Raw genomic sequence first — 12,500 nt, 5'->3', positions numbered from 1 at the left:
ATTTTATATATATAAAATATATTTTTTTTTTTTTTTTTTTTTTTTTTTTTTTTTTTTTTTTTGAGAATTGTAGCACTAAATTTGATGTTTAGGAAGAAAAATAGTAGTTATCAGTGATCATAAAAACCGTTTTCCCGCATGAATGCGATATTTACCAAGAATTCGAGAATCAGTCTACATACAGTTTCAGGAGGGCACTTAGTACATGAAATCGATATTTCCCTGTTATATATTCCATAAATTGTGTACCCTTTGAAATTACATTTAGATTTTTACCGGAAATTAATAAAATTGCTATGGACCGGTATATTTTTGCAACAACAAAAGTTATTACCATGAGAATTTCTAATTTGATCTACACATTGAAGTAATACAAATCTTAGTATTAACACATCACCGTAGCCTGGTACTGATCCGATGTAAGAAATTGATACCTTTTTGCCACACTGGCTGGTAGTACACTATGTCATGTTAACATTTTAAATGAAGTCAACTGCATAATTTTCACGACAATCGTAATTATTTAGCACAGATTCGTATTTTCTTCAATGTTAAAATGAATGTTAAAATCATGCCAAAGATATTAAATTTACAAAAACTGCACTGTTTCGTTAGTGGTTACTTTACAGAAAGGATGGTGAAACTTTACATAAAAGTATATGGTAATATATTACATATAAGTAACTGCAAGCAGTACTTATCTGTTATGTGTATAACAGTAAACCTATCCAGCCATTAATAATAAAAGGAGTTATTTGTTCTTCCGAGAACAGCAGCAGTTAAATACGACCGTACTTTTTTGACACGAATCGATACTTCCCTGTAACAGAAACAGAATTACTCACTACATCATGGTAACACATTTTAGTATTGCATATCATGTACAAGTAGCAGAATTTAATATTGCATATTGTAGAAGTAAAATTATTTACTATGTCAATTTTACATTTACAATGAATATTATGGTAAGTACTTCAAATTTTAATGTTTACGTATCCAAATAGATAGATATATATCGCGTACTGGTAATTAGTATTAATTTGCCTTAATATACCCTAGTTATTCAGCTCGTTATTATACCCATTTGTCGCAAGAACGAGATGTATACAAACAAATGTAGTCACTACAATTTTCGTGTTTCTGCGACATCTTTTATATTATTGTACATAATTCTCGTACTAATGGTACTCATCTGGCAAAGGGAATTGACATTTGTCTTATGTTTTGAAGATCAAATAGAAATGTGTCGTAGTATTTAAGGGTGGAACCTTACTTTCTACTAGCCACATAAAATCAAATCTATCTCCCGAAATGAGCGTTATTCATAATCTAAGTATTAATTTTTGTTTCTTATACAGAAACGGAGCTGTTTATAAATGAAGTGATATCAGATATATATGTATGATAATATAACTTTACACACACACACCTATGTATATATATTAATATGGGTGTCACAGCTGAACTATAGTTATTCAGTTTCAAACATATATGTCATAGCAACGGGGTATGTAATCTAGCAGTAAGCAACGGATACTCGTTGAATAGTGGTACTTACCTGTGAGAGAAATGGTATTTATATTCTGGTAAATGTAAAGGGAACATTATGGTTTTCATATATGACAATATAATATTTATCTGGTCCAGGAATATGAAAAGTTTATAATGGGATAGTTCCATAAAACATTTAGCTTGCGAGTGTGAAGTATAAGGGATAGGTAGAATATAGTATAGCATATGTACGATTGCCTTTTAAGATATGTTACCTATGACAATGGAAAGCTATACTCAGTGTAGAAGTGATATGCCTAGCTTGTACCGAGAAGTTACCCAACGAACTTTTATATAGGAAAATAATATGACATGGATATGATTAATATTTAATTAACATTTTTCTACATAAATTGCCGGTATTTTTAAATCAAATATTACTTTGGCTTCTTATGTTAGAGGAACATCTGTTATAGCAGATAATGATAGTGCTAGATTACATAAATGTAGATAATACAATTTTTATGCATATAAATTCAAAATGTTTATATTTTTTCACATGAATGTGCGAGATTGATTATGTACTTAAATCCATAAATTAGTAACATACTTGCTTCAGAAAACAGATAACTTCCTGTTACATGAAGATAACAATAGCTTGAATTGGAAAGAAATAGGTGCTTCAGCCATTACGTGTTACTTACCTTATTTATCATGTGTATACTGAGACACAAGAAAGGTTTGTAGACTGATGGACATATTTTGGCACAGAAAATTAGCATCCATTTGTGGTAAGCCAGCTGTTAATTGCCCAAGTGGCAATGGAACTGGGTATTTACATAATACAGTGAACTCACTGTAACAAGAGCACTTATCTGGGAAGGAGACGGAGTACTAAAATCAATGAACATAATTAATTTATTTAAAAGTTAATTGTTGAAGAATGGTACTTACCTGGCACAGGAACAGAGTAGTTTTGTAAATTAATATTTTCAATGCAATCGAAGCGGTAGCAAATTACTAAAGAATGGTATTTACTTGCCGGAGGGTACTTCTCTTTTAGTGAAAAAATAAATAAACAACCAAGGATATAGTAGTTATCGTGTGACGGAATAATATTCTATATAGCACTGATGCAGTCATAGATATTTTTGCAAAGTAAGGTCTGGTTATCGGATTAGGGAAACATTCACTGCAGGTAGGTTATTTGTAGAAAATGTTGAATATCAGTATTTGCGCACGCAGCACATAGTACTAGCATTATTTATCTTCTTGAGGTTGCATTTACACTGCACATCTCCAGCCGACTTCAGCCCTCGGTAGTTGAGGTGACACCGGTTGATGAGCGTATTATGGCACTGAGACTGAAGCATGCTTTTGTCTTCATGTCTCTTATTGCTGTATACGCCCCTACCAATGTATATAAAACTGATGTAAAAGAGGCGTTCTACGCCAAACACGCATCTGTGGCAGACAATTGTCCCCGGCGAGATATTCGCATTGTTCTGGGTGACTTCAGTGCGGTATCCGGCTGTGACCGAGCTGGCTACGAGATGTCTGTCGGCCCCCATGGCTCGGGAGCTGATCCAGCACGAGAACAGCTCCCCTTTTCCGGACTTTGGGTAGGTCCCAGAAAATGAGGATCTCAGCGCTCCCAAACCCGCATAGCTGGACATGGCACAACAATACGGGTACAGTGGCCAAGGAGATCGACCACATTCTTGTTAGCACACGATGGAGGATCCTCCAGAACTGCAGGGTTTACTGGAGTGCCTAGTTCTGTGGCACCGACCATAGGCTGGTTGTGGCTACCCTGCAGGTCCACTTCAAAACTCCCCGTCCCTCCAGTGGCCACCCTAAAGTGTTTCACCTGGACAGACTAAGGGAGGAGGAGTGTGCCCGTGTGTTTACCATGGCAGTTTCTGACCGATTCACAGAACTCAACAACCTGATGGACCCAGTTGATCTGTGGGAGCTCTTCAAGCGCGTAACACTCGAAACAGCTCAGGAGTCCATTGGGGTACGCCCGAGGGCAAGGCAGAATTCCATCTCCCTGGAGACAATAGAGGCCACTGATGCGTGTCGCAAGGCTCAGCTAAATGGGAATCAAGTCTTGCATCATTCCATGGTGCGCAGGGCTCGGACACTGCTGAGAAGGGACAAGGAACAGTTGATCAAGAATCTTGCTGAGGAGGTTGAAGGCCATTTCTTGGTAAATGACTTTCGCCCTGTCTACCAAGCCCCGGGAAAACTGAACTCTAAGCCCTCCCCACAGATGACTGCAGTCCGATCAGCGGATGGACGGATCATCTCAGATCATGTTGGGGTTCGTGAACGTTGGACTGAGTATTTTGAACCGTTGTACCAGGTAGACCCTCCAACAGCTTGGATGCAAGCAATGTCTCACCCACCCATCAGAAGGAACCTCCTACCCTAACAGAGGTTAGGATGGCGATTTCCAAGCTGAAGAGTGGGAAAACTGCAGGCATATGTGATATCCCTGCTGAACTGCTAAAGGCTGGGGGTGAACCTATGGCTTGGGGCCTGCATACAGTCCTGACTGCCTTCTGGCAATCTGGTACCATTCCCCGACCTGTTGAGGGGCGTGATCATCCCTCTCTGGAAGGGGAAAGGGGATCGTTGGGATTGTAGCAACTACCGTGGTATTACACTGCTCAGCATACCAGGCAAGGTCCTCGCCCACATCCTTCTGAAACGGATTCGCAACCACCTATTGAGGCATCAGAGACTGGAGCAGTCTGGATTTACTCCTGGCAAGTCCACGATAGACCGTATACTAGCGCTTCGAGTAATTGTGGAATGCCATCGTGAGTTTGGTCGTGGGTTGCTTGCAACCTACATCGACCTCAAGGTGTTTGACTCGGTGCATCGGGAATCGCTATGGGAGATCCTGAGACTCAGGGGAATTCCAACACAGATTATTGGCCTGATAGTAAGCCTTTATACCGGTACTGAAGTGCTGTAAAGTGTGGTGGGGTATGTCAAACTTCTTCCTGTTAATTCAGAGGTGAGGCAAGGTTGTGTCCTTGCACCAACACTTTTCAACACAAGTATGGACTGGATAAAGGGCAGAGCTACTAGACAAAGTCAGTGTGGAGCAACACTAAGCAATATCAAGGTCTCTGACCTTGACTTTGCAGACGATGTTGCCATTCTATCTAAGTCCTTGGAGTCACTTGTGGTGGCTCTTGATGCATTTAGCAATGAGGCGAAGCCCCTAGGCCTAGAGGTCTCCTGGACCAAGACCAAGATTCAGCACTTTGGGGGCCTGTTAGGGGAACCCGTTCAGTCGATCCATCCTTTTGGCGAGGACGTTGAAGTTACAGAAAGTTTTACATACCTTGGTAGCGTAGTCCATATCTCTGGGTTGTCAGACCAAGAATCAGTAGACAGATTGGTCTGGCAACAGGAGCCATGAACTCGATCATGGAGCGTTTTGGAGATGTTGGTACCTATGCAGAAGGACCAAGCTGCGTGTCTTCAAGACCTTGATACTGCCAGTTTTGCTCTATGGAAGCGAAACCTGGACGCTATCCAGTGTCATGGAGTCTCGCCTTGATGCCTTTTGTAACAAGTCCCTTCGCCGGATCATGGGGTACATTTGGCAGGACCACGTGTCTAACCGGCGGTTACACTGTGAGACTGGCATGGGACCTGTTATTTGTATAATCCGGGATCGCCAACTCAGGATATATGGCCACCTAGCTCGTCTCCCTGTGGACGACCCTGCCCATCAGTTTGTCTCTCTGCGAGACAACCCTGGTTGGAGAGACCTGTGGGACGACCCAGGAGATCATGGCTTGGGCAGCTCGACGAGACCTGTCGCGAGGAATTAGAGATGGGCCGTGGGCCTACCTGGAGACTCGCCTCGAAGGATCCTCGTGGCTGGATGCGAAGGGTGGATGCGGCCATGCGCCCCCATCGCGTTAGCCCCTTGATGATGATGAATTATGGATGGGCATATAAATACTTCTACATATATATATATATATATATATATATATATATATAATATATATATATATTAATATATATATATATATAATATGTATGTATATATATATATATATATATATATATATATATATATATATATAGTATATATATATATAAATATACACTCTCATATAAATACACATTTATATATATCTTATGTACATACACATATATGCATTCAATATATATCTATAGCTAAATATATAAACACATTTATATTTATTTACATAGATACACAGACACTAAACCAAAAAAAATATATTATAGTAATTGCAGAATTTGTTTTTATCGAATAATACATATATTTATTTGATAATATAAAGTATAATATAATGTAAGCCTATACATTTTGTACATATATATTTCTGAATAACATAAATATGATACTTTGATATAATACAAGCCTATACAGACTGGAGTTACGGTCATGTCTACAGGTGTATGATCAGGGTCACCTGCCACAGATATACATATATGAATGCATATATACATATACATATACATACTTACATACATATATATATATATATATATATATATATATATTATATATATTATATATATATATATATATATATATATATATGAATATAAATATACATATACATACATAGATACATAAATGTAGACAATATGTATATAAAATCTATATTTAATATATGTATATATATATATATATATATATATATAATATATATATATCTATATATATATATATATATATATATATAAACACACACATATGACTAGTCGCACCCCAGTTAAATCACTCCCCCTTCATTTCACCAAGAACGTCTAAGGTATTATATGGGGGTAAATCGGTTGTCTACCTCACAATCATGAACAAACAGCAACGGCTCCCCTTCTCCTGAGACAAAGGAGCCTGGTGAGCAAGATCGCTCCGGAGAGGAGGCTAAAAGTCACCGGTTAAAGACAAGATGCCCGAGGCTAATGAACATTTGCACATAAAATATAGGGACTGCGTGAACTAGCTTAGTTTGATGGACTCGATAATTGTGATGTTGAAGGACTCTGTGAGGACAGAAGACTAGGCAAAGGACAGAAAATACTAAATGATGGACACAAGCTCTATCAAGCATACAGAAATTAGGGGTAGTTTTCATAGTATTTTTTTGTGAAGTTAGAAAACTAGGCAAAGGGCAGAAAATACTAACGAGAAAATACTAACTACTGAAGAGGTAAATCCCACGGTAGCATAGACGAATTAAGGGTAGTTTTCTTAGTACACAATCGTTTTTGAAGAGAATATGGAATTCCCAAGGTGTAAGCGAAGGAGTGGCTTCATAACGGCAAAACTGAACAACAGGTACAACTTAAAATCTGCTCAGTCTGCGCTCCAACCTGTAGCCAGGTGATGAAGAAATGAGATCTTCTATGAAGATTTTCCACACATAGAGCAAAAACCCACTTCACATAACTACAGATTTTCCTGAGGATTGTCACTCAATGTCATGAATACATTTCTCAATGAAAGGCAAAGACGAAATGGACATGAAGTCGCCATCTGACACACACACACCCACACACAAAAAAAAAAAAAAAAAAAAAACTACATATCTTCACATAGGGGATATTTAGTTTTAAAAATGTGGAAGTCATTAATAAATGTTGGCAGTGACCATAAAAGGATTACTGACGAATAAAATACCCCTTAGAAGGGAAAAGACTAAACTCATAAGAAAGTCAAACAGGAATGAAATCATTAAATATTGGAAGAATTTCACAGATATTTTATAGAACTCAAACGGACAGCGACAGACAGAAGTAACCGCAGAAAGACAGTCTGTATTTGTACTGTCTTAAAAATAGTGCAAGAGAAATCACAATAGTGAAATTAGTCATCTTTTCAACAAATGCCTTATCAACGCAAAAATCCGAAAGCTATTAGCAGACAAGTACAAGTCTTTTGTAAAATGTTCGAGGAAATATTTAAAAAAAAGTCTATGGAATGGAAAGGATATCAAAATAGGGACGAACATCTAAACATTCTAAGATTTGTAGATGACATTGTTCTCTTCAGCGAGTCACCAAATGAGCTGCAACATTAATAAACGATCTGAATAGAGAAAGTTGGACTCAAGATGAACAGGAAAAAAAAAACTAAAGTCATGTTTAACATAAATGCTCAACAAAACAGATACATTTACAAGGCGAAGCACTAAAGGTAGTGGACGAGTATATATATCTATAGAAAATCATACAAATACATACAGTGAGCAAGAACTAAAGCGATGCATTAGTCTTGGCTGAAGCTCCTTCGGCAGACAAGTAGCATACTAAGAGTTTCCTTTAAATTATGTTTAAAAAGAAAAGTCTTAAATCAATGCGTCCTCCCATTCATGCCACATGGATCAGGAACATGGACTATGGCCAAATTACTGAAGAGTAAACTAGTCTAGAGAGGAAGGGAAAAGGTAATGCTGGGAATTCATCTAAGTGATCTGATGAAGGCGACATGGATCATGGAACAGACTAAAGTAGATGAGATAATAATGATTAAGTCTTATATGGCAAAGACAGGACGATAGATGGACAGGGAAAGTAGCAGACTGGCATATACATACCATAAGGGGGCCAAGGGCCAGACCAATGACAAGATGACTTGACAAAATAACGTATATGGGGACAAAACTGGAAAGAAAAGATAGTAATAAAGGAAATATTGGAAAAGTTAGGGAGAGGCCTACATCCCACGTTGGATTAATACAGGTTGATATAAATATATACATACACACAGACAGTTTAAATGGGCCAGCCACAATGTGCACTCTCAGGTCAGGTCTAGGAATCTTTGCAGTGATTGGCGGGAGCCGAATCGCCAAACAGCCTGAGCCTTCCTCTATCATATGCACAAGCTTGTCAGGAGGTGGTCACCACAGCACTTCCTTTCGAGTATAGCGGTCGCGAAACAAACCTTGGAAATTTTGCATTGTTCTTGGAGATGCGTTGGCTTCACACAGTCGATGCTGACGGTGCCCTCTACTCATGGATGCTGAATGGTGATAGTGTAGCAGCACAACCCCGCAACCTGGAGTTCAGTGTAGTTTCCCAGGTTGGGTCACATCAGTCCACAGCCATATCCGCGTTCATTGGATAGCGGTCTCCCCTCGTTCCCTGCGCGCTCACACAGCGCTCGTGTACTTAAGCCGCAGAGCCCAAAACGAGATCAGAATTCTCTGACTGCCCAGTTCTTAACCGACTGGGGAGCCTACCGCTCCCCCGTTGATCTCCGACTTCACTTCAGCATCCAGCCATACCCACACCCACAACAAAGACTCCCCAAAGAGATAAGACCCAAATAACCCCAAAGAGTAGATGCGCAATCATCCATTTACTATAATAGTTTTTACCGTCTGCTTGATGACAGGAAAAGGTCTTCCGAAGGGTGGGCAGAGGGGTGGCTTGGTGGGTTGTCTGACGAAGGCGTGTGAGCAATCCTGTAGGTCACGGTGTAAGTAAATGTCTCGTTGCCATGAAGGTCTACTAGGACGAGAGTGGATGTGGGCCATATGTTCATGTTGTCTTCCAAATGCTTCTGGAGCTAAGTCCCTAAGGAAGGATATGGTGGTTCTATAATCCATCTCAGCTGCAGTGCACCGAATTATCTGTTTGAAAGAGGTTCGTATGTGCAGGAGTGCTAAGGGCAAATGGTCCACTCAATGACAAGTGGAGGATGAAGTTGTGAGGGTCTCTTTCAGTTGGCAGTGCAGGCCTCCACCATACCATTGGCGCTAGGATAGTATGCTGTGGTTCGAATGCACTTTGAGCCAAGAAGAATCATCACTGCCTCCAAACTGGGACTCAAACTGAAACTGTGATCCGTTGGTTCGGATATCTAGGTGTGATGAAGTCTTGGGGGTGGCGTGGTGATATCCTCTGGGAGGGGCCGGGCCACATGGTAACCCAGCCCACCATTACCCTGGTCAACGCAAAAAAATGTCATAATTTTTTAACTGATTTTAGAAATTTTTGATCGCTGTTTCCCAAAAAATAACCTTGATTTGCTGTCAGGTCAAATTTGTTTTTCTATTCCCAAAATATTTTTTTTTTACAGTTTTGTTCATACAAAAAGGGATTAGCTTTTTCGGGGCGGGTATTACGTATAATTTTTAAATTTTGCGAGGGCACTTTTTTGCTAACGACTTTTCTTCTTTTTCAGAAAAGAATGGATTCGTCCAGAAAGTCTTGGCAGAAATAAGCCATGTTTCGCTACATCTGCGGCGAATACACTGTTTTCCTAACGAAAACCGTCACAATTTTTGTAAAGCTTTTATCATGCTTATTTTGGCATGAAACTTGGTGTCAGGAAAAAGCTTGGGCGCCTCACAGGGTCTGCAAAATGCACCCAGTATCTACTCGCTGGCCCCGGGGGAAAAAGGGAAGCTTAATTTGGAATTCCTATTTTTTGGAGAGAGCCGAAAAACCATGTCTGCTGTTACTTCTACGCTATTATTTTGCGGGGGATAAACAGAAAGACCAGAGCAGCCTCAAGTTCCTGACTTGAATCACAAACGCTCCTGTCCTCACTGTGATAAATTTCCTCCCTTTCCCACAGAGAACTTCTGAGTTAATGAGGGAATTCCCAGTATTAAAAAACAATGAAATAGTTCCTAGCGATGATGCCGATACGCTCCCATCCCTTTTCCCAAAGGAGCTAATGACTTTCCATCCTCACTTGCCAAGTCTCCGCCAAATTGTTGGCATCAAGACTGAAAAAAAAAAATTTCTTTCTGACAGTACTCCGCATCATTTTCTACCGCAACAGACTCAAAATACCTTCTTTTTTTTCTCTAAGAAAGACTTGATGTACTGTAAGATGTTTCACAGTTTCTGCACAATCTTGGATTGCCACAGTACCAACCTGTAAAAATGGAGAGTTTATTGACAGCAGCAAGAGATCGCTAAAAAGCCGTTCGGTGCCAAGGGAAACCCCGTTTCCCTCTACACCGCTGGCTCACTTGACTACACTGAAGAGAAGCATAAACGGTGAAATTCTGCGGAGAAAATTCGATATTGTCACATGAGGGGTGATCTGGTTGATCTGAAGATGGTGAACTTTTTTGGACAGCACCCGGGTTTCCCCAAAGTACCCGTCTTTCTGTGCATGGGGGATAGTAGGGACCACTCACATTACCAAAAAAGGAGTGGTCTCTGCGGGAGGTTGGAGCCTAGCAGATCAAAGAACGTCATCAACGCCCCTCTGGTGGACAGAGCGGGATACTCTTCCCACCCTCACATTAAGCTTGGGTTATGAGCAGTTCCCCCAAAGCCTGGCAAAGGGTGGGGGGCTGCTTCATCACCTGTCCATGCTTTTCCCGGGGACCATGGGAAATTGAAAAACGACATCTTTACGGCCTCTACGTCAGCTCATAAGATCCAGATTTGAAAAACCAAAGAAAAAATCAATGGGAAACAAATTTCGCAAACTCGCCCAAAAAGCTGCTCCTTCATAACCCGGTGCAACATGAACATCAAAATCACTACTATTCTCACACATGGATCGGGTTTCCCGAGAATCTGGGGTCAAAGAGCGACGAGCAGGGGGGGAAAATTTCATCAAGACATGAAGGAAATGGAGACCAGGGACAGGGACGGTGGGATGCAGCATGGGCCGATTACTGTTGGACTTTGAAAAGAGACATCCCTCCGCTGCCTTGAGAGCTCAAAGAAAAGGAATGCACACTGAAGATCAAAGGGTACCAAACTCTAGTTTTCATGCATCTGTCTTTTTAGTGTCCTGTCTATGTCAAAATGATCAATTCTGATCGTGTTCAGCATTGTCAGTAATATTGTATAGTTACCAATTTAATGCAATGTTTTTCAATCAATACCCCATCAAAGTTTGCAACATGTCAATAATTATAATTGGGTAAAAAATATATTCGGATGTATAAATAACCCAAAAAAAAAAAAAAATCCCCCTCTAATTATTCCCCTTCGTAAAAAAAAAAAGTTTTTCCCATATTTCCTTTTGTTGAAAACTTTACCTATTGGGAAAAAGGTGGCATTTTTGATTCAGCGATGCGATTTGCTCTCAAACAGTTGAAAAAATAAAACAACTTACAAAAATTTTTTTTAAACCCCGTGTTTTCAGTAGGGGTTAACCCTTTTTTGGCTTTGGGGGGGACCGACCAAGTCAGATTACAAGGACCCTGTGGGGGGGACTTTTTGTGCCTGTGAACTTTTTCTGCGCTGGCACTCCATGTAGTGCGGCTCCACGCTGGCTCTCTGTTGAGCTAGGCCCCCCGACTTTGCGGGAGATGAGGTCTGATTCGCAGATTCCCCATGGTAAACCCCAAAAAAATGCTGGCGAGCAAAGGAGGGATGTAAGGTGAGGGCGCTCCATAGGTGTCACAGAGGGGTGGGGTTTCCCAAGTCTTGAAGCTGCACCGCTCTACTGAAGAGAGGTATTTCCCTTTGGGGATTTGGAGAGACTTCCCCTTTTCGCCCCTGAGAACAATGGTATTGATAGGCCGTTGCTGGTACTTACCATGGCTATCAATTTCTGGTAGAGCTCCACGGCCTATTGTTGGGACCCCGGTTGCTTAGGGGGTAGTGAACTGACCACAAATCCCGACGACACTCCTGCTGTACAGGGCAAAGGGGGGGCTTGTGAAAGGGGGATGTTTCTTATGTCTAAGAGCCAAAAGAGAAAACAAAACAGGAACATGCACCTTCGGGAAAGGCAGTTGCTGGGGACAGTGGGTGAAATGTACCCTCCAATCTGGCTATGTATTGTTTACACACTCTGCAACACAAGGCCCTTTTTACAGATAGACGTCAGATATATAGACTAAAAGGTTTACATATAACACATATGTATGTGTGTACAATGTGATTACAATTAATGTACACTGTGTTTCTATATCATCATATAAATATATAAATATATAAAATATATATAATTATAATTTTATATATATTATATAATATATGAAAATAACAACCCTCCCTGACCGGACCGAACCTAG

Source organism: Penaeus monodon, chromosome 41, assembly GCF_015228065.2.
Source record: "Penaeus monodon isolate SGIC_2016 chromosome 41, NSTDA_Pmon_1, whole genome shotgun sequence".
NCBI classification, from domain to species: Eukaryota; Metazoa; Arthropoda; class Malacostraca; order Decapoda; family Penaeidae; genus Penaeus; species Penaeus monodon.
Note: the sequence above shows the minus strand (reverse complement) of the source record.